At 47.6% G+C, this 19,607-nt stretch overlaps 1 protein-coding gene across 2 annotated transcripts in view; it reads left to right on the forward strand.

The window, feature by feature from the left end:
• Positions 1-17,450: 17,450 nt before the first annotated feature.
• LOC145361574 (protein kinase C and casein kinase substrate in neurons protein 3) overlaps positions 17,451-19,607 on the forward strand; it is a 71,537-nt gene continuing 69,380 nt past the window's right edge. For both annotated transcript variants that reach the window (XM_080217411.1, XM_080217412.1), the window contains exon 1: positions 17,451-17,730. The gene's annotated coding sequence lies outside the window, so the exon portion shown is untranslated. The remainder of the gene's footprint in view (positions 17,731-19,607) is intronic.

The raw sequence follows: 19,607 nt of genomic DNA on the forward strand, positions 1-19,607 counted from the left end.
TGCATTTCTTCACCCAGAGGGTGGTGAGCCTGTGGAATTCATTACACAGGAAGTAGCTGATGCCAAAACATTGAATGTATTCAAGAAGCGGCTGGTGGCTTGGGGGCGAATGGGATCAAAGGTTATGGGGAGAAAGTAGGATGAGGCTATTGATTGGATGATCAGCCATGATCGTGATGAACGGCAGAGCAGGCTCAAAGGGCTGAATGGCCTCCTTCTGTTCCTATCTTCTATGCTTCTGTGTATTAAGTGCCAGAAGATAGCTAACATAAGTCGAACTGCACTACAGCAAGACACAACACTCTGAACTAGATGAGGGGGATCATTGGTTCTACTGTATTATCTGACAGAGCAACAACTGATAATGCCTCATGGGTGGCACAGTGGTTAGCACTACTGCCTCTCAGTGCTAGGGACCCGGGTTCAATTCCCAGCTTGGTCCACTGTTGTTAGAATGTAACCAATGATAATATTGGATTGGTTGTAGTGTGACCAATGGTAACAAGTTATAAGGGTCTGCTGACCCAGTGAACCAATGACAAATGATGTGATGACCAGCTGATTCACTACAAATATGAGCTTGTTGGCTCTTGAACTGATCCAGGGTGAGACCTTGGTGTTGGAATAATGAAGCTTCTTTATTAAGCCTTTTTTCTTTGATGCATTTGCTAGAGTAAGTTTTGTTTTGGTCCAAAGATGTGCAGGTTAGGTGGACTGGCCATGCAAAATTGCCCCCTTAATGTCAGGGGGATTAACAGGTTAAATGCATATGGTTATGGGGATAGGGCCTGGGTGGGGTTGTGGACAGTGCAGACTTGATGGGCTGAATGGCCTCCTTCTGTGCTGTAGGAGTCAATGGATTCATCTTAAGAGTACCTTCTGCTGGGTGAACAACAGTCTGTGTGGAGTCTGCATGTTCTCCCTGTGTCTGTGTGGGTTTCCTCTGGGTGCTCTGATTTCTTCCCACAGTCTGAAAGACCGTGGTTAGGGTGCATTGGCTGTGCTAAATTCTCCCTCAGTGTACCCGAACAGGCACTGGAGTGTGGCAACTAGGGGATTTTTCACAGCAACTTCATTGCAGTGTTAATGTAAACTGACTTGTGACACTAATAAATATAAACTTTAAACCTCCTGGCAGCAATCAAGTAATTAAGCACAGAGCAGAAATGAAACTGAGAGCATTTCTGACCTATTTGACCCATTTCTGCACTGGGTGGTGTTGTTATCATGTGGGACACTGACGGAGCAGACAGCATAATATTTAAAATGAACACAGGAATGAAGAAGGGAAACATTCTGGGAAAAATAAACCAAAAATTGTGCCCACCAGGAATGACATAGAAGCCAAAACTGAGAACTGTTCTTATCCACATCCTTCAGATATTCTAATACATAGGAATGTGTATTTTTATAGAATCCCTACAGTGCATCATAAGGTCTTTTGCCCCATCGGATCTGCACCGACCACAATCCCACCCAGGCCACATCCCCATAACCACATGCATTTACCCTAGCTAATCCTCCTGATAGTAAGGGACAATTTACCACGGCCAATCAACCTGACCAGCACATCTTTGGGCTGTGGGAGGAAACCGGAGCACTCGGAGGAAACCCACGCAGATGTGGGGAGAATGTGCAGACTCTACATAGACAGTGACCCAAGCCGGGATCGAACCCGGGTCCCCAGTGCTGTGAGGCAGCAGTGCTAACCACCTGGTGGCGCTCTTAAACCCTCTTATCTCTGGCACAGCCAATGTTGAAGGCTTTGGAAAATCAGACAATGCAATTGTACCTTTCTGGGGCTCGTTGGTATAATAGTCGTCCGATAATCGACACGGAGAGAATTTACTGCGCAGTAACAGGCCATTCAGCCCAACAGGTTGAGACTGGCGTTTCTGTTCCATGCAAGCTTTCTTTGTGGGTGCACATATTAAAGTTTATTTCTTAGTCACAAATAGGCTTACATTAACACTGCAATGAAACCACTGTGAAAATCCCCTAGTCACTACATTCCAGCACCTGTTCGGGTCACACTGGGGGAGAATTTAGCACAGCCAATGCACCCCTAACCAGCACATCTTTCAGATTGTGGTAGGAAACTGGAGCAAATCCACGCAGACACAGGGAGGATGTGCAAACTCCCCACAGACCCAAGCCGGGATTCGAATCCAGGTCCCTGCACTGACTACAATCCCACCCGAACCCTATCCCCAATAACCACATGCATTTACCCTAGCTAATCCTCCTGATACTAAGGGACAATTTAGCACGGTCAATCAACCTGACCAGCACACCTTTGGATTGTGGGAGGAAACCGGAGCACTCGGAGGAAACCCACGCAGACACGGGCAGCAGTGCTAACCACTCTGCTTTGGACGGAAAGCTGGATTTTTTTATTCGATGGTTCTAAAATCCTGGAATTTCCCAACATGACTGTGGGCGTACTCCACCAGGGATGTGTTTTTAGCTTCACTGGGTCACTTGTGGTGGTATTTGGTATGTTAGGCTCCCGCCTAGTGTCATTCTCTCGGGCTAGACTTGAAATAGAGTCTTTATCAACGGGGCCATTTAGCTGCACCAATCTTAATCCGTGCCTTCATGCATTCTTAGTGCTTTCTTGGAGGAATTTTTTTTAATCCGTCAGATAAAATGTGAAATTTCACACCTCTTCCAGCTGTTTCCATCTATTTCCAATGTACCATGCGGCCCCTGATGAGCTGTACACTGCACAGAGATGGCATTCCATCACACTGCATGTGTTTGAGGCTGAATCACCAGCTCAGCAGCAGTGAGCAGTGTCCGTCCCACCGACAGAAAAGCAACGAGAGTAGGTGGCAACGGCAGGAAGGAGGCAAACAAACAGAGGCACTTAAAGAGGCGATAATGTGGGGAGACAGAGAGAGGGAAAAATATTGGGACTTAACGGTGATTCTAGTGAACACACTGTGGGTGACATAGAGACAGTAAGAAGTCTTTACGCTGTTTACATGCAAGACCTCATGGTAAATACAGTGTTCTCTGAACACGGAATGTTCTGGATCTTGCTCCTCTAGAATCTCAGTCATTTGCCCCGATGTCATGTTTATATCATCTTCTAATCGTCATCGTCTAATCAACGTAACCATTGTGCCCTCACTCTACAATCAGGGAATAGGCACGGAATGTGGTGTTGGCCCTTCATGATCTTACTGAATGGCGGAGCAGGCTGGAGGGGATGGGTGGCCTACTCCTGATTTCATAGAATCATAGAATCTCTAAGCTGCAGAAAGAGGCCATTTGGCCCATCAATTTTACACTGACAACAATTGGCCGTAATCCCATTTATTTACCCCACTAATCCCGCTAACCTATGCATCCTAGGACACTAAGAGGTAATTTAGCATGGCCAATCCACCTAACCTGCACACCTTTAGACTGTGGGAGGAAAGTGGAGCAAGACCCGGAGGAAACCCACGCAAACACGGGGAGAATGTGCAAACTCCACACGAACAGTGATCCAAGGCCAGAATTGAACCCAGGTTCCTGGCGGTGTGAGGCAGCAGGGCTAACCATTGTGCCACTGTGCCGCGTGTCCATATGTTTGCTCATTTGACAGTATTGGTAACAATGTGTGATGTGATCCTTAAAACTTACTCCTAGGGATGTGGCTTGCTCCTCTCAGCTCCACCAAAAGGGAAGCAAAATAATAAGGTGAACCTATCTTTCCATACGGTGGCACAGTGATTAGCACTGCGGTGTCACAGCGCCAGGGACCAGGGTTCAATTCCAGCCTTGAGTGGCTTGCAAGTTCTCCCCATGTCTATGTGGGTTTCCTCTGGGTGCTCCGGTTTCCTCTGATACTCCAAAGATGTGCAGGTTAGGTGGATTGGCCATGCTAACTTGCCTCTTGGTGACCAAAGATGTGCAGGTTAGGTGGAATGGCCATGCTAAATTGCCCCTTGGTGTCCAAAGATATATGGGTTAGGTGGATTGGCCATGCTAAATTGCCCCTTGGTGACCAAAGTTGTGCAGGTTAGGTGGAATGGCCATGCTAAATTGCCCCTTGGTGTCCAAAGATATGCGGGTTAGGTGGATTGCCCCTTAGTGCTGGGGGATTAGCAGGGTAAATACATGAGGATATGGGGATAGCCCCTGGGTGGGATGTTGTTAGTGCAGGCTCGATGGGCCAAGTGGTCTGCTTTTGCACTATAGGGATTCTATGATTCTGTTCTATGAATCTAGGTTAGGTGGATTGGCCATCGTACATTGCCCCTTAGTGTCCCAAGATATGTAGGTTAGCTGGATTAGCCATGGTGAATGTGTGGCATTAGGGGGAATATGCTGGAGAGAGGGGCGGGGTAATATACCCTGTCATAGATTCGGTGCAGACTAGATGGGCTGAATGGCCTCCTTCTGCACTGTAGAGACTCTATGATTAGAATCCCCCAGCGAGCAGTCCTTTAATGACTGCTGGTTTGGCCACTATTGACCTGGGAAAACTCAGAAGGTCCTGTGTGGTTCGTGCCAAATCTGGAAGTAGCAACTTAAAAGAGGTGCATCGAGGAGGCTCATGTTCAAGGGACGAAATGACGGTTTTGAGTGGGTTCCCTGGGCCTTTGGCAGCAGCTACTTTCCATTTTGGAAATTGATGCAATTCTGAGAAATCACACCCATTAGTCGGTCCACCCAACCCTGTATTTTTTGATGTAAATAGACATCAGAGAGACTCACAAAATCAGAAAAGGTTCACAAGAATGGTTCCAAGGTTGAAAGATTGGAGAAGCTTGGGTTGTTCTCCTTGGAGAAGAGAAGGTTGGTTTGAGAAGGCAGCTCACCAACACCTTCTCAAGGGGCAATTAGGGATGGGCAATAAATTGCCAGCAACGCCCACATTCTCAGAATGAATTGAAAATTGGCCTTTTAAGTTACAGTGCTTCAAGAGCATATCCAATAAAAATTTAAATGTGGTGGGACTTTATATGTGGTCAGATTTATTTGAAAACTACTGATTATATACAGTGAATAATATCAAGTATACCCCAGCGTCAATCTTTCCACATCTCGTATGCCACCAGAAGCAATGCTTTTTGGAATAAGTGTTATGTTAGCATTTCATAGCATCCCTACAGAGCAGAAGGAGGCCATTCAGCCCATCAACCAGCAAGCATACCAATCCCCATAACCACATGTATTCACCCTGTTCATCTCCCCGACACAATCCACCTAACCCACACATCTTTGGACTGTGAGAAGAAACCGGAGCATTCAGAAGAAATCCACGCAGACTCATCTGAGGCTGGAATTGAACCCAGGTCCTTGGCGCTGTGAGGCAGATGTGCTAACCACCGTGCCACCATGCCGCCCCCCCCCCCCCCCCCCCCATGTAGCATTGCTGCGATAGCGTAGCTTGCTAGGCCGTTATAGGGTCAACCACATTGCTATGGATTTGGAGTCAAATGTAGGCCAGACCAGGTAAAGATAGCAGATTTCCTTCCCCATAGAGTCAGAATCGGTGATAGCTTCAGGTCATTATTACTGAGACTTTAATTGCAGATTTTTATTCAATCATAGAATCAGTGCAGAAGGAGACCATTCAGCCCATCATGCCTGCACCGACCACAATCCCACCTAGGCCCCATCCCCACAACCTCATGCGTTTACTCTGCTAATCCCCCTGAGACTAGGGTTAATTTAGCATGGCCAATCCACCTAACCCGCACATCTTTACTGCAATAATTTTATAATTTTAGAATAATTTAAGTAATTGATATTCTACCAGGTGCCATGGTGGGATTGAATCTGTACCCCCACAGCATTGTGGCATTACCACTACATGGCCAATCCACCTAACCTGCTCATCTTTGGACACTAAGGAGCAACTTAGCATGGCCAATCCAGCTAACCTACACATCTTTAGACAGTTGGAGGAAACCGGAGCACCCGGAGGAAACCCACGCAGACATGGGTAGAAAGTGCAAACTCCACACTGACAGTGACCTGAGGCCGGAATCGAATCCCAGTTCCTGGCGCCGTGAGGCAGCAGTGCTAACCACTGTGCCACCCCTAACCATTGAATCAGCGTGCAAGCAAAGTTGCCTCAGCAATACCCAATGAAAGAATCAATATAAAATGTTCTCCACTTACTGAATAAAGTCAAGCCAGGTGACAAACTCAGAGGCGCAGATGGTGGGATTTGATCGATTGTTCAAACTCATGAGGGGTCTGGACAGAGGCGACAGGGAGAAACTCTTTCACTGGTGGAAGGATAGAGAACGAGAGAGCACGGATCTAAGGTGACAGAAGCAATGGGGACACGAGGCCGAACCTTTTTACACAGCGAGTGGTTAGCGTCTGGAAGGTGCTGCATGAGAGAGTGGGGAAGGGAGGCTCAACTGAGGCTTTCAAGAGGGAATTGGATTATTATCTCCCCTTTCGGGGAGGTGATGGCTAGACGATTAATCCAGAAATGTTCTGGGGGACCTGGATTCGAATCCCAGCACGGCAGATGGTGGGATTTGAATTCAGTAAAAAAAATCCTGGAATTAAGAATCTACTGATGACCATTGTCAATTGTCAGAAAAACCCATCCGGTTCACTAATGTCCTTTGGGGAAGGAAATCTGCCATCCTTACCCGGTCTGGCCTACATGTGACTCCAGAGCCACAGCAACGTGGTTGACTCTCAACTGCCCTCTGAAAAGGCCGAACAAGCCACTCGGTTCAAGGGCCACGAGGGATGGTTAATAAATACTGGTGAGCCGGTGATACCCACATCCCTATAAACTAACAAAAAAAAATCTGCAAAGGAAGAACGTGGAGGGTTCTGGGCAGAAGGTCGGGGAGTAGCGCTGGGGGCATCGCTGTCTTGAAGAAACACAAAGGGGCTGAATGGCCTCCTTCTGTGCTACGGCAGTTTGTGACACTGGTTCATGGAAAATAATTTCTCCCCTCCTCACTTTTCCCCTCTACCGCGGCTACGTTCGCGGCCAGGTGTCCCTGGAGAGGGGGCATGCGATGTCCACGGGCACGGTCGACGCCTTCCGTGCCCGCTGGGCACCGCAGGGGCTGGGGTGCGTTATAGACCCCGACAATCACATTTTGATTTGACGTGTCTTAAGTTTCCTTTGTAGTTTTTGTTTCTGTTTGGGGCCGTTCCCCTTCCTTTGGGGGAGCCGCCCCTTTTTAACTTTGTCCTAATGTAATTTGAGTTTGTCCACTTGGTTTGACCTAAAAAAAAATAGGCCCCTCCTCACTTTTATGAGCACATTGGGAGGAGAGGGACAGATCACTTGCCAAATTTGGCAGGAAAATGGATGGATCCACCCCCCACCCCCAGCAAATCTCTTTGAAAATGGCCCCAGGAGATAACGATTTGGTTACTGGAGAGATGCCTGTTTATTTTTAGATTGACAGCTGCTGGATTGTGGGAGATACTGGTCACACATCACGTGGACCTCAAACTAACATGGATCTGACGAGGTTACAGTGAATCTAACTGGAGTGGAATCAATGAGGAAACTATTCCATTTTACAGCTTATCTATCATAGAGACATCCCTGTCTCTGTAATTCCCTCCGGCCCCACAACATTCTTGAGATGCTCTGTGCTCCTCTAAAGCTCTAAAGCCCGATTTACATCACTCCATTGTTGTCAGCCGTGCCTTCAGCTTCCTGGGTGCCTAAGCTTTGGAATTAAAGTCTATTATTTATTAGTGTCACATTACATTAACACTCCAATGAAGTTACTGTGAAAACCCCCCAGTCGCCACACTCCAGCGCCTCGTTCGGATCAGTGCATCTAACCAGCACGTCTTTCGGACTGTGGGGGGAAACCGGAGCACCCGGAGGAAACCCATGCAGACACGGGGAGAATGTGCAGACTCCGCACAGGCAGTGACCCAATCGAACCCGGGTCCCTGGCGCTGTGAGGCAGCAGTGCTAACCACTGTGCCACGCCAGGTCATTGTCACACCCGCTGTTTGTGCGAGCTTATTGTGCCCAGGTTGGCAACCGTATTTCCTACACTGCGACAGAGACCAGGGGGCAAATTTTCCCATTCCGCCCCCGCCACGGCAGGCAGGGGTCGGATCATGGAAAGATCTGTTAAACTCGGGTGGGATTTTCCGGTTTCGGGGCAGACACGCCCTACACGTCCACTCCTAATTGGGACAGGGCAAGAAACCTGCCGTACAAATGCAAGCCCTTTTTGTGGGCACAGTGAGAAGTCTCACAACACCAGGTTAAAGTCCAACAGAATTATCTGGAATCACAAGCTTTCGGAGCACTGCTCCTTCATCAAGTGAGGCAAGTTTCACAAACACAGGGCGTATGTAGACAGAGACACAATTGCAAGATAATGGTTGGAATGTGAAGAGTGGTTGGAATGTGAGTCTTTACAGGTAATGAGGTTTTTACAGGTACAGACAGTGCGGGGATGATCACAGGTTGAAGAGGTGTGAATTGTCGCATACCAGGACAGTTAGTGAGATTTTGCCAAATAGTTGGGGGGGCGGGGGAGATCACAGGTTGTGTGACATGAGCCCAAGATCCTGGTTGAGGCCGTCCTCACGGGTGTGGAACTTGGCTATCAGTCTCTGCTCAGCGACTCTGCGATGTGTGTCTTGAAGGCCGCCTTGGAGAACGCTTACCCGAAGATCGGAGGTTGAATGCCAGTTAGTGCTGAAAGCATTCCCCGACTGGAAGGGTTCACTCCTGCCTGGCGCTTGTCGCGCGGTGTCCATTCATCTGTTGTCGTAGCGTCTGCCTGGTAAAGCAAGGTTTGTTCATTAGTCACAAGTAAGGCTTACATTAACACTGCAATGAAGTTACTGTGAAATTCCATTCACCTCGCCAATGTACCAAGTCTCGGGACATCCTTTTCTGCAGCGTTCAACGTTGGCCGAGTAGCAAGAGATTGTACCGTGTACCTGGTGTGCGATGGTGGTACCTGTGTCGATGATCCGACACGTCTTGCTGTGGCAGGATTGTGTAGTGTCTCTTTTTGTGAATGCTGTGTCAATGTTTTACCTCTCTCGAAGCCACACTGCATCTCACGACCCTATCGTTCCCGCACACTTTATTCAGTTCGTCTGCCAGACAGTCAGAGAATGGTAACATGAGCCAGAGAAGGCTACAGCTGGCAGTGTCCTGATCTGTTTGCTTGCCTTGCTTGTTATGTAATATATACAGCAGAATGGGAATGACTGGAAACAGCTGGACACGGCAGAGTGTAGCGTTGGATTGGAACAAGGATTTTCTCGCAAGGATTTGCTGTGAGTTGGAGGTCTGATGTGGAGAAACTCTCCAGCAGTATTGCTCCATACTGCGTCGGACATGGACTCAGATCTGAGTCGTTAAATTGAGAAGCTTGGGGGGAGTGCCAAGGCCTCATAGCACACTGGCCACCAGCCAACAGCGAACATGGGGCTCCATTCAGATCAGGCCACATCAGCTAATTGTGTGCCACAATTCCAGTCTCCGTACCACTAGAAGGACAAACACTGGGAAGAACAACCCTGTTCTTCTTCCAATCAGTGCAAGGGGATATTCTGCACCTACCAGAGCTGATAATTGGGATTTTCAAAGAATCCCTACAGTGCAGGAGGCCATTCGGCCCATTGAGTCTACACTGACAACAATAGAGTCACCTATCCCAGTCATCCCACTCTGCTAATCTTTCGACACTAAGGGTCAATTTAGCATGGCCAATCAACCTAACCCACACATCTTTGGAGTGTGGACGCTGGCACAGTGGTTAGCACCAGGGAACTGGGTTCAATTCCCTGCTTGGGTGGTCTGTGTGGAGTCTGCACGTTCTTCCCATGTCTGCGTGGGTTTCCTCTGGGTGCTCTGGTTTCCTCCCACAGTCCGAAAGATGTGCTGGTTAGGGTACATTGACCTGAGCTGGTGCCAGAATGTGACAACTAGGAGAATTTTACAGTAACTTCATTGCAGTGTTAATGTAAGCCAATTTGTGATTAATAAATAAACTTTATTTAAAACCAGAGCACCCGGAGGAAACCCACGCAGATCTGGGGCAGAATGTGTAAACTCCACACAGACAGTGACCCGAGGCCTGAATTGAACCCGGGTCCCTGGCGCTGTGAGGCAGCCATGCTAACCACTGTGCCACCCATATGGTGGGTGGTCAGGTGTTTCTTACACGCCAGTGCAGACATGACCAAAGTGCCTCTTCTGCACTGTATGATTCTACGATACCCAAACAGAGGACCTTCAACAGTGCTGCACTCCCTCAGAACTGCAGTGGAGTATGCAGGGGGCTGGCTCAGTTGGGCAGACGGCTGATGTACTCGGATTGGGACGTTCCATCCCCAGCTGGGGTGGATTCAGGATCCGCTTCCTTGCTCTATCCATGGCGGAGATCGCAGTGCTGAGGTCGCACTCCCCTCTCCCCCCACTGAGATTTTATATAAATGTGACGGATTTGTGGTCACTTAAATCAATTGCAATTTCTCTTCATTGCCAAACTTTGCTTGAAGCTGAATTTAAATTCTGAAACTGCCACCGCGGGATTTCAACTTTCACTCTGTGGGTTATTAGTCAGGGTTGCTGTGTTATTTGTCTGGTAACATAACTACAATCGCCACAGTGCTATTGTTTGCAGCTGGCTACATCAATGGGGACAAAGTAGAAAGAGTCAGGAGCTTCAAGTTTTTAGATGTCCAGATCACCAACAACCTGTCCTGGTTCCCCCTCATTCCTCCCCTCCACCACCTCCCCCCCTGCAACACTCCCCATGCCGACGCTATAGTTAAGAAAGCCCATCAACGCCTCTACTTTCTCAGGAGACTAAGGAAATTTGGCGTGTCTGCTACGACTCACATCAACTTTTACAGATGCACCATAGAAAGCATTCTTTCTGGTTGGATCACAGCTTGATGTGACCCCTGCTCTGCCCAAGACCGCAAGAAACTACAAAGTGTTGTGAACGTAGCCCACTCCATCACACAAACCAGCCTCCCATCCATTGACTCTGTCTACACTTCCCACTGCCTCGGCAAAGCAGTCAGTATAATTACGGACCCCACGCACCCCGGACATTCTCTCTTCCACCTTCTCCCGTCAGGAGAAAGATACAAAAGTCTGAGTCACGTACCAACCGACTCAAGAACAGCTTCTTCCCTGCTGCCGTCAGACTTTTGAATGGACCTACCTCACATTAAGTTGATCTTTCTCGATACCCTAGCTATGACTGTAACACTACATTCTGCACTCTCTCCTTTCCTTCTCCTGGAATTAGTCTATGAACAATGTGCTTTATCTGTATAGCGTGCAAGAAACAATACTTTTCACTGTATCCCAATAATAAATCAAACCAAATCAACTCCAAAATCTATTCCAAGACTGCCTGTCACTTTTAGAAAGGGTTTTCATCAATGATCAATGTGGCCACTAGAGGGAGCATGTTGACATAGACTTCAATCCAAACACACTTTAGTCCAATATGAGGTATGGAGCAGGGCTGTGAATCCTCCTGTCTACCCACTTATGGATTGAAGAGGTTTGTAGAGAGATTATCGTGCACAGAAACTGGCCATTCGGGCCAACCTCTCTATGCCAGTGTTTATGCTCCCCTCAAGCCTCCTCCAATATTTCTCCACAAGGTGGCGCAGTGGTTAGCACTGCTGCCTCCCAGCACCAAACACCCGGAGTCGATTCCCGGCTTGGGTCACCGTCTGTGCAGATTATGGATGTTTTAGGGGATTTTCACTGTAACTTCATTGCAGTGTTGATGTAAGCCCACTCGTGACACTAATAAATAAACTATCTGCATAAATCATTGAGTTGATTAGGGCGACTTGGCGGCACAGTGGTTAGCACCAGGGACCTGGGTTCGATTCCTGGCTTGGGTGACTGGCTGTGTGGAGTCTGCACGTTCTCCCCATGTCTGTGTGAGTTTGCTCCGGTTTCCTCCCACAGTCCAAAAATGTGCATGTTAGGTTGATTGGCCATGCTAAACTGCTCAGTTGTGTTAGGGGGATGTCAGAGAGATTAGTGGGGTGAATAGGGGGATAGGGCCTGGGTGGAATTATTGTAGGTGCAGACTCGATGGGCCAAACAGCCTCCTCCTGCACTGTAAGGATTCTATGATTCATTCCCAATCCTAGATGGACAGAGTGGTGAAGAAAGCATTCGGCATGCCTGGTTTCACTGGTCAGAACTTTGAATACAGGAGTTGGGACATGTTGTTGAAATTGTATAAGACATTGGTAAAGCCACACTTGGAATATTGTGTACTGTCCTGGTCACCCTATTATGGAAAGGATATTATTAAACTAGAAAGGGTGCACAAAAGATTTACCAGGATGCTACCAGGACTTGATGGTTAGAGTTATAAGGAGAGGCTGGATAGACTGGGACTTTTTTCTCTGGAGCGTAGGAGGCTGAAGGGTGATCTTATAGAGGTCTATAAAATAATAAGGGGTACAGATCAGCTAGATAGTCAATATCTTTTCCCAAAGATAGGGGAGTCTAAATCTAGGGGGCATAGGTTTAAGGTGAGAGGGGAGAGATACAAAAGGGTCCAGAGGGACAATTCTTTCACGCAGAGGGTGAGTGTGTGGAACAAGTTTCCATAGTTGGTAGTAGAGGCAGGTACAATTTTGTTTTTTTAAGAAGCATTTAAATAGTTACATGGTTAAGATGAGTATAGAGGGATACGGGCCAAACGCAGGCAATTGGGGCTAGCTTAGTGGTAAAAATTGGGTGGCATGGACAAATTGGGCTGAAGGATCTATCTCCATGCTGTAAACCTCTATGACTCTTTCATCTATTCCCTTTTCCCAGATGTGTTTGTCTTATTTCCCTTTACATTTATCTATCCTATTTATTTCAACCACTCCCTGGGGTCACGGGTTCCACATTCTCCCCATTCTTCTGGATTCCCGAGTGGATTTCTTGGTGACCATCTCATATTAATGGTCTCACATTATGCTCTTCCCCACAAAGAGGAAGCATCCTTTAAGGGGAGATGGTGGCATAGTGGTATTGTTAGTGGACCAGTAATCCTGGGGACCTGGGTTCAAATCCTACCGTAGCTGATGGCAAAATTTGAATTCAGTTAAAAACCTAATGATGGCCATTGATGTTGTTAATGATTGTTGTTAAAAATCCATCTGGTTCACTAATATCCCTTTAGGGAAGGCAAATCTGCTGGCCTACAGGTTATTCTAGACCCACATTAATATGGCTGATTCTTAACTGCCCTCTGAAACAGCCTAGCAAGCCACTCAATTGAAGGGGCAGTTAGGGATGGACAACAAATGCTGGCCCAGCCAGCCTTACCCACATCCCAGGAAAGAAAACTCTCTGTATTCACTCTATTCAAATCTTTCATCTTGTTAAAGACCTCTAATTAGGTCACCCATCGGCCTTCATTTTCTTTAGCTTGACATTGGTGGTAGGAGGCCTAATGCAGATACTACTGGAGAGAGGAGAAAGTGCACAGTGGTTAGCACTGCTGCTTGACAACATCAGGGACCCAGGTTCAATTCCAGTTTCGGTCACTGTCTGTGTAGAGTTTGCACGTTCTCTCCGTGTCTGCCTGGGTTTCCTCCAGATGCTCTGCTTTCCTCCCACAGTCTAAAGGCATGCAGGTTAGATGGTTTGACCATGCTAAACTGCCCCTTAGTATCCCAAGATGTGTAGGTTTCGGGGATTGGTTAAAGTTAAAGTTTATTTGTCACAAGTAGGCTTACATTAACACTGCAATGAAGTTACTGTGAAAAGTCAATGCGGAGTCTGCACGTTCTCCCCATGTCTGCTTGGGTTTCCTCCCACAGTCTGAAAGACGTGCTGGTTAGGAGCATTGGCCATGCTAATTTCTCCCTCCCGAACAGGCACCAGAGTGTGGTGACTGGGGGATTTTCACAGTAACTCCATTGCAGTGTTAACGTAAGTCTTACGTGTGACTAACAAATAAACTTTACTTTAACTTTTGTCTGTGTGCAGCTGGCATATTCTCCCCTGTGTGTGTGTGTGGGTTTCCTCCTGGGGGCTCTGGATTCCTCCCGCAGTCTGAAAGACGTGCTGGTTAGGGTGCATTGACCCAAACAGGCGCCAGAGTGTGGCGACTCAGGGAATTTCACAGTAATTTCATCGCAGTGTTGATCTGAGCCTTGTGACTAAAATTGTTAAAATAAAATAACAATGTTCTTAAAAAAATGTCAATTTGTGCCAATCGCGCTAATGTTTACGGATCCTAAAGAAAATTCCAGGGTCTGGATCTGTATTTTTCCTGTATCTCGATCAGTTCCTCCTTGGGGCGTTTCTGACCTGCACACCAAGTTTCATCAAAGTCCATCCGTGAGTCTTTTATTGAGGTAATTGTTTACAGACAAACAGACTAACAGGAGCGGAAACATTACCTCCACCTACTCTCAGTGACAGAGGCAATGAATAGCCAGCACGGATTATAAAAGGAATATTTGGCCTGACCAACTTTATTTGAAAGGACTATTCAAAGGAATAAAAATGCTGTGGGGGTGGTAGTGGAAGCTACAGAACAAACAAGGTCCAGATTACAGACTCAGAGTCCAACTGCAGAAATGCACATTAATTCCGTGCTCGGCCATAATGAGCCCCTTGCTAAATGCACCTTATGCAGAGAAAACCTGCATTTTTGTGGCACCTATCACAAACTACAGAACAAACACACATACTCACACACATTCACACATGCAGACACATGCTCACACTCAGACACACACGCACACACACAAAACTCACTCAGGCACACATACACACACACAACTCACACTCAGGCACACATACACACACTCAACTCACACACACACTCAACTCACACTCAGACACACACACACAACTCACACTCAGGCACACACACACACAATCAACTCACACTCAGGCACACATACACACACTCAACTCACACACACACTCAACTCACACTCAGACACACACACACAACTCACACTCAGGCACACATACACACACACACAACTCACACTCAGGCACACATACACACACACACAACTCACACTCAGGCACACATACACACACTCAACTCACACTCACACACACACTCAACTCACACTCACACACACACACAATCAACTCACACTCAGGCACACATACACACACACAACTCACATTCAGGCACACACACACACAATCAACTCACACTCAGGCACACATACACACACTCAACTCACACTCACAAACACACACACTCAACTCACACTCAGGTACACACACACTCAACTCACACTCAGGCACACACACACACACACTCAACTCGCACTCAGACACACAGACACTCACACTAAAGCAGGACTGATGCCATTCTGTCTTCCTCTGGGCTCTGAAGAAGGGTCATCCAAACTCAAAAGGTTGGCTCCATTCTCTCTCCCCAGACACCGTCAGGCCTGTTGCTTTTGTTTCAGATTCCAGCATTGATGGGTTCAGGGCAGCACGGTGGCACAGTTGTTAGCACTGCTGCCTCACAGCACCAGGGACCCAGGTTCGATTCCTGGTTTGTGTCACTGGAGTTTGCACATTCTCCCTGTGTTTCCTCCGGGTGCTCTGGTTTCCTCCCACATTCCAAAGATGTGCAGTTTAGGTGGATTGGCCATGATAAATTGCCTCTTAGTGTCAGAGGGAGTAGTTAGAATAAATACATGGGGTTATGGGAAAAGGGTCCGGATGGGATTGTCGTTGGTGCAGACTCGATGGGCCAAATGGCCTCATTCTGCACTGTATGATTCAATAAACCCCCCGCAGTATTGTGCCTTTATCTCAGATGCCGCTGTGCGTCCAGTGAAATGGTCGGGTATACCACTGGGGACAGCACTCTGAGGTCCACAAGGAAGAAAATGGGCCACATTTCCCAAACAGAAAGGGTGCAGACTGGGTGAGGCCAGATTACCATCTTGGCTGTGATGCCCCACACAGTCAAATAGCATTGCTGCCCCATGGTTTTCCCAGGCTCATACAACAACAACAACTTGTACCTATACAAGTTTAATCTAATAAAACAGCCCAGGGCACTGACCTGGAGCAAAAATCAAACCAAATTTGACAAGGAGCCGAATAAGGAGAAATGAAGAGACCAAAATTTATTTATTAGTCACAAGTAAGGCTTACGTTAACACTGCAATGAAGTTACTGTGAAAATCCCCTAGTCGCCACACTCCAGCGCCTGTTCGGGTACACTGAGGGAGAATATAGCATCGCCAATGCACCCTAACCAGTATGTCTTTCAGACTGTGGAAGGAAACCAGAGCACCCGGAGGAAACCCACACAGACATGGGGAGAACGTGCAGACTCTGCACAGATAGTGACTTAAGCCAGGAATTGAACCCAGATCCCTGGGGCTATGAGACAGCAGTGCTAACCACTGTGCCACCATGACCCGCATGGTCCAAAATGTAGATTTTAAGGAACATTTGATTTGATTTATTATTGTCACATGTATTAGCATACAGTGAAAAATATTGTTTCTTGCGCACCATACAGACAAAGCATACCACTCATCGAGAAGGAAATGAAAATGAAGAATATAGTGTTACAGTCACAGCTAGGGTGTAGAGAAAGATCAGCTTGATGCAAGGTAGGTCCATTCAGGTCTGGTGGCAGCAGAGAAGAAGCTGTTCTGAAGATGGTTGGTGCCTCAGACTTTTGTAACTTTTTCCTGACGGAAGAAGGTGGAAGACAGAATGTCCGGGATGTGCGGGGTTTTAATTATGCTGGCTGCTTTTCCTGAGGAAGCATTGAACCAGAGTCAATGGATGGGTTTGTGTGACGGATTGGGCTACATTCACGACCCTTTTGTCGTTTCTTGCGGTCTTGGGCAGAGCAGGAGCCCATACCAAGCTGTGATACAACCAGAAAGGATCCTTTCCATGGTGCATCTGTAAAAGTTGGTGAGAGTCAGAGCTGACATGCCAAATTTCCTTAGTCTTCTGAGAAACTAGAGGCGTCGGTGGGGCTTTCTTAACTATAGCGTCGGCGTGGGAGGGGAACCAGGTTGTTGGTGATCTGGACACCTTAAAGGAGAAAGGGAGAGAGAGAGGATGGGGAAGTCGAGGACTTTCTGCAAATAGAAAAGAGGTCACACAGGAGAGATATGAAGGGCTGTATAATTTCACCCTAAGCATGAGCTAGAGCCGTAGCAAGAGGAGAAGATGGAACATTTGAGTCTGTAACCGAAACGGAAGATGCTGGAAAATCTCAGCAGGTCTGACAAGCACCTCGGGAGAGGGAACAGAGGCTGGATGACCCTATTCTGTAAACTCTCATGGTTCAGCCCCGCTGAGACTTTCCTATTTAATTTTCTATCTCAGATGCCAGTATCCGCAGTGCTTTTGCTTTTTTTTTCACATTCGAGCGAGGTTAAAACAGAACTACAGCCTTCGCAGAAGTAACCTCCCCTCTCAGCTCACTCCAGAAACCTTCAGAGGGGAGTGACGTTTTCCTGCAGTGCTGCCACTAACTCTGCACATGCTCAACGCAGCGGGAACACTCCTCAAGTTTCCCCCGTGCAAGGAGAGAGCCAGAGTGTGAGAGCGAAATAGAGAGAGAGGGAGAGAGATAGGACAAGAGTCAATCAAACAGCACAGGCATTCTGATCTTCAAGTCAGCTCCAAGGATTAAGAGACGCTTCTTCCATTCCCCAGTCCCAAAGAAAGAATTTTGTCCCATTGATCAGTTGTTGGAAAGGAAGAACTCCCGGCAAACTTTCCTTTGGAAAAGAGTTGGCGAAAGATTGAGGGTGAGTCTTGTTAAAGATTTACGCGTGTGCTGGCAATAATTTCCCTGGCTAAATTTTTGGCAAATATTTCTTTTAAGAAGAGAAAGTGGTCTTTGAAACAAAAAAGGACTGCCCCCCCCACCTATTTAATTCTCGCTTGCTGTGTCTGTTTGGAGCCCCACAGCTAAGTGGCTCGCTGCACAGATATAAATAAATGGACTTTATCTGTGGCTGCATTGAATGTAAGGGAGGGGGGCTTAGCAGTAATTCCTCCGGCTGCCTCTGCCCAGCATATGGTTGGGCTATCAGTTTACAGCCTTTGTCAAAATTTTTATGCAGGCTGGAAGCCAGCCAGGTCTGGAGGGAATACTAACCCCCCCCCCACTCCATTTCCCAGGAATTGTGCAGCGTATTGTAAATCTTGGAGCAGCTTTCAGTGGCGAGTGCTGGAAAATAAACAAATTCTTTTTCCACAGTGAAGCAACTGAACAGTTCCTTAAAGGGACACTCACTCTGTGTGGAGATGAACTTTTAAGTGGTGTCCACTGAGACGTGGAATGATTTTGATTTGTATTGTCACAGGTATTGGGGCACAGTGAAAAGTATTGTGACCTGCACGCCAGACAGACCGTTCGTAGTTAAATCCTATTTATTAGTCACAAGTAAGGCTTACATTAACACTGCAATGAAGTTACTGTGAAATTCCCCTAGTCGCCACACTCTGGCGCCTGTTTGGCTTTCCCAAGGCAGCAGGAAATGTAGACAGAGTCAATGGATGGGTTTGATTTATTATTGTTACATGTATTAGCATACAGTGAAAAGTATTGTATCTTGTGTGCTATACAGACAGAGCATACTGTTCATAGAGAAGGAAACGAGAGAGTGCAGAATGTAGTGTTACAGGTGGGATGGGAGGCCGGTTTGCGTGATGGATTGGGCTACGTTCACAACTCTTTGTCGTTTCTTGTGGTCTTGGTCAGAGCAGGAGCCATTACAAAGCTGTGATTTCCAAGACATTGAACATAAGGGAGGGGGGTTTAGCAGTCACTCCTCGGAGGGAGTCCACTCAGACCTTTTTTTTATTCATTCATGGGACATAGGTGTAGCTGGCTGGGCCAGCATTTATTGCCCATCCCTAGTTGCCCCTTGAGAAGGTGGTGGTGAGCTGCCGCCTTGAATCGCTGCAGTCCATGTGCTGTGGGTTGACCCTCAGGGAGGGAATTCCAGGATTTTGACCCAGCGACTGCGAAGGAATGGCCGATATATTTCCAAGTCAGGATGGTGAGTGGCTTGGAGAGGAACTTGCAGGTGGTGGTGCTCCCCATGTATCTGCTGCCCTCGTCCTTCTGGATGGAAGTGGTCATGGGTTTGGAAAGTGCTGTCTAAGGATCTTCGGTGAGTTGCTGCAGTGCATCTTGTAGATGGTACACACTGCTGCTACCGAGCGTCGGTGGTGGAGGGAGTGGATATTTGTGGATGTGGTGCCAATCAAGCAGGGCTGCCTTGTCCTGGATGGTGTTGAGCTTCTTGAGTGTTGGAGCTGCCCCCATCCAGGCAAGTGCATCGGATTCTTGCGGGAGGAATCCCAAACCAAGCAGATGCCCTCATTCCCAGTGTTATTGGTTGAGTAATGGATTTGAGGAAATAGGGGCTGTAATTCTCCAGCCCTGCCCGCTGGCAGGATCTTCCAGTCCCGTTGATGGTGACCCACTCCCTGTGGTGTGTTCCCCGGTGGTAGAGCGTGTAAGGCACACAAAACCCCGTAGTCATCAGCAGGACTGGAAGGTCCTGCCTCTGACCAATCTGCTGCCAGAAAATGTGGCGTGTGGGGTGGGTCTGGAAAATCCTGCCCAGGGCCCTGAAACATAGAAAACGGGTGGAATCTCCCAGCTGGCAGG

This window comes from Carcharhinus amblyrhynchos, chromosome 35 (assembly GCF_965287045.1).
Source record: "Carcharhinus amblyrhynchos chromosome 35, sCarAmb.v2.hapA, whole genome shotgun sequence".
NCBI lineage: Eukaryota > Metazoa > Chordata > Chondrichthyes > Carcharhiniformes > Carcharhinidae > Carcharhinus > Carcharhinus amblyrhynchos.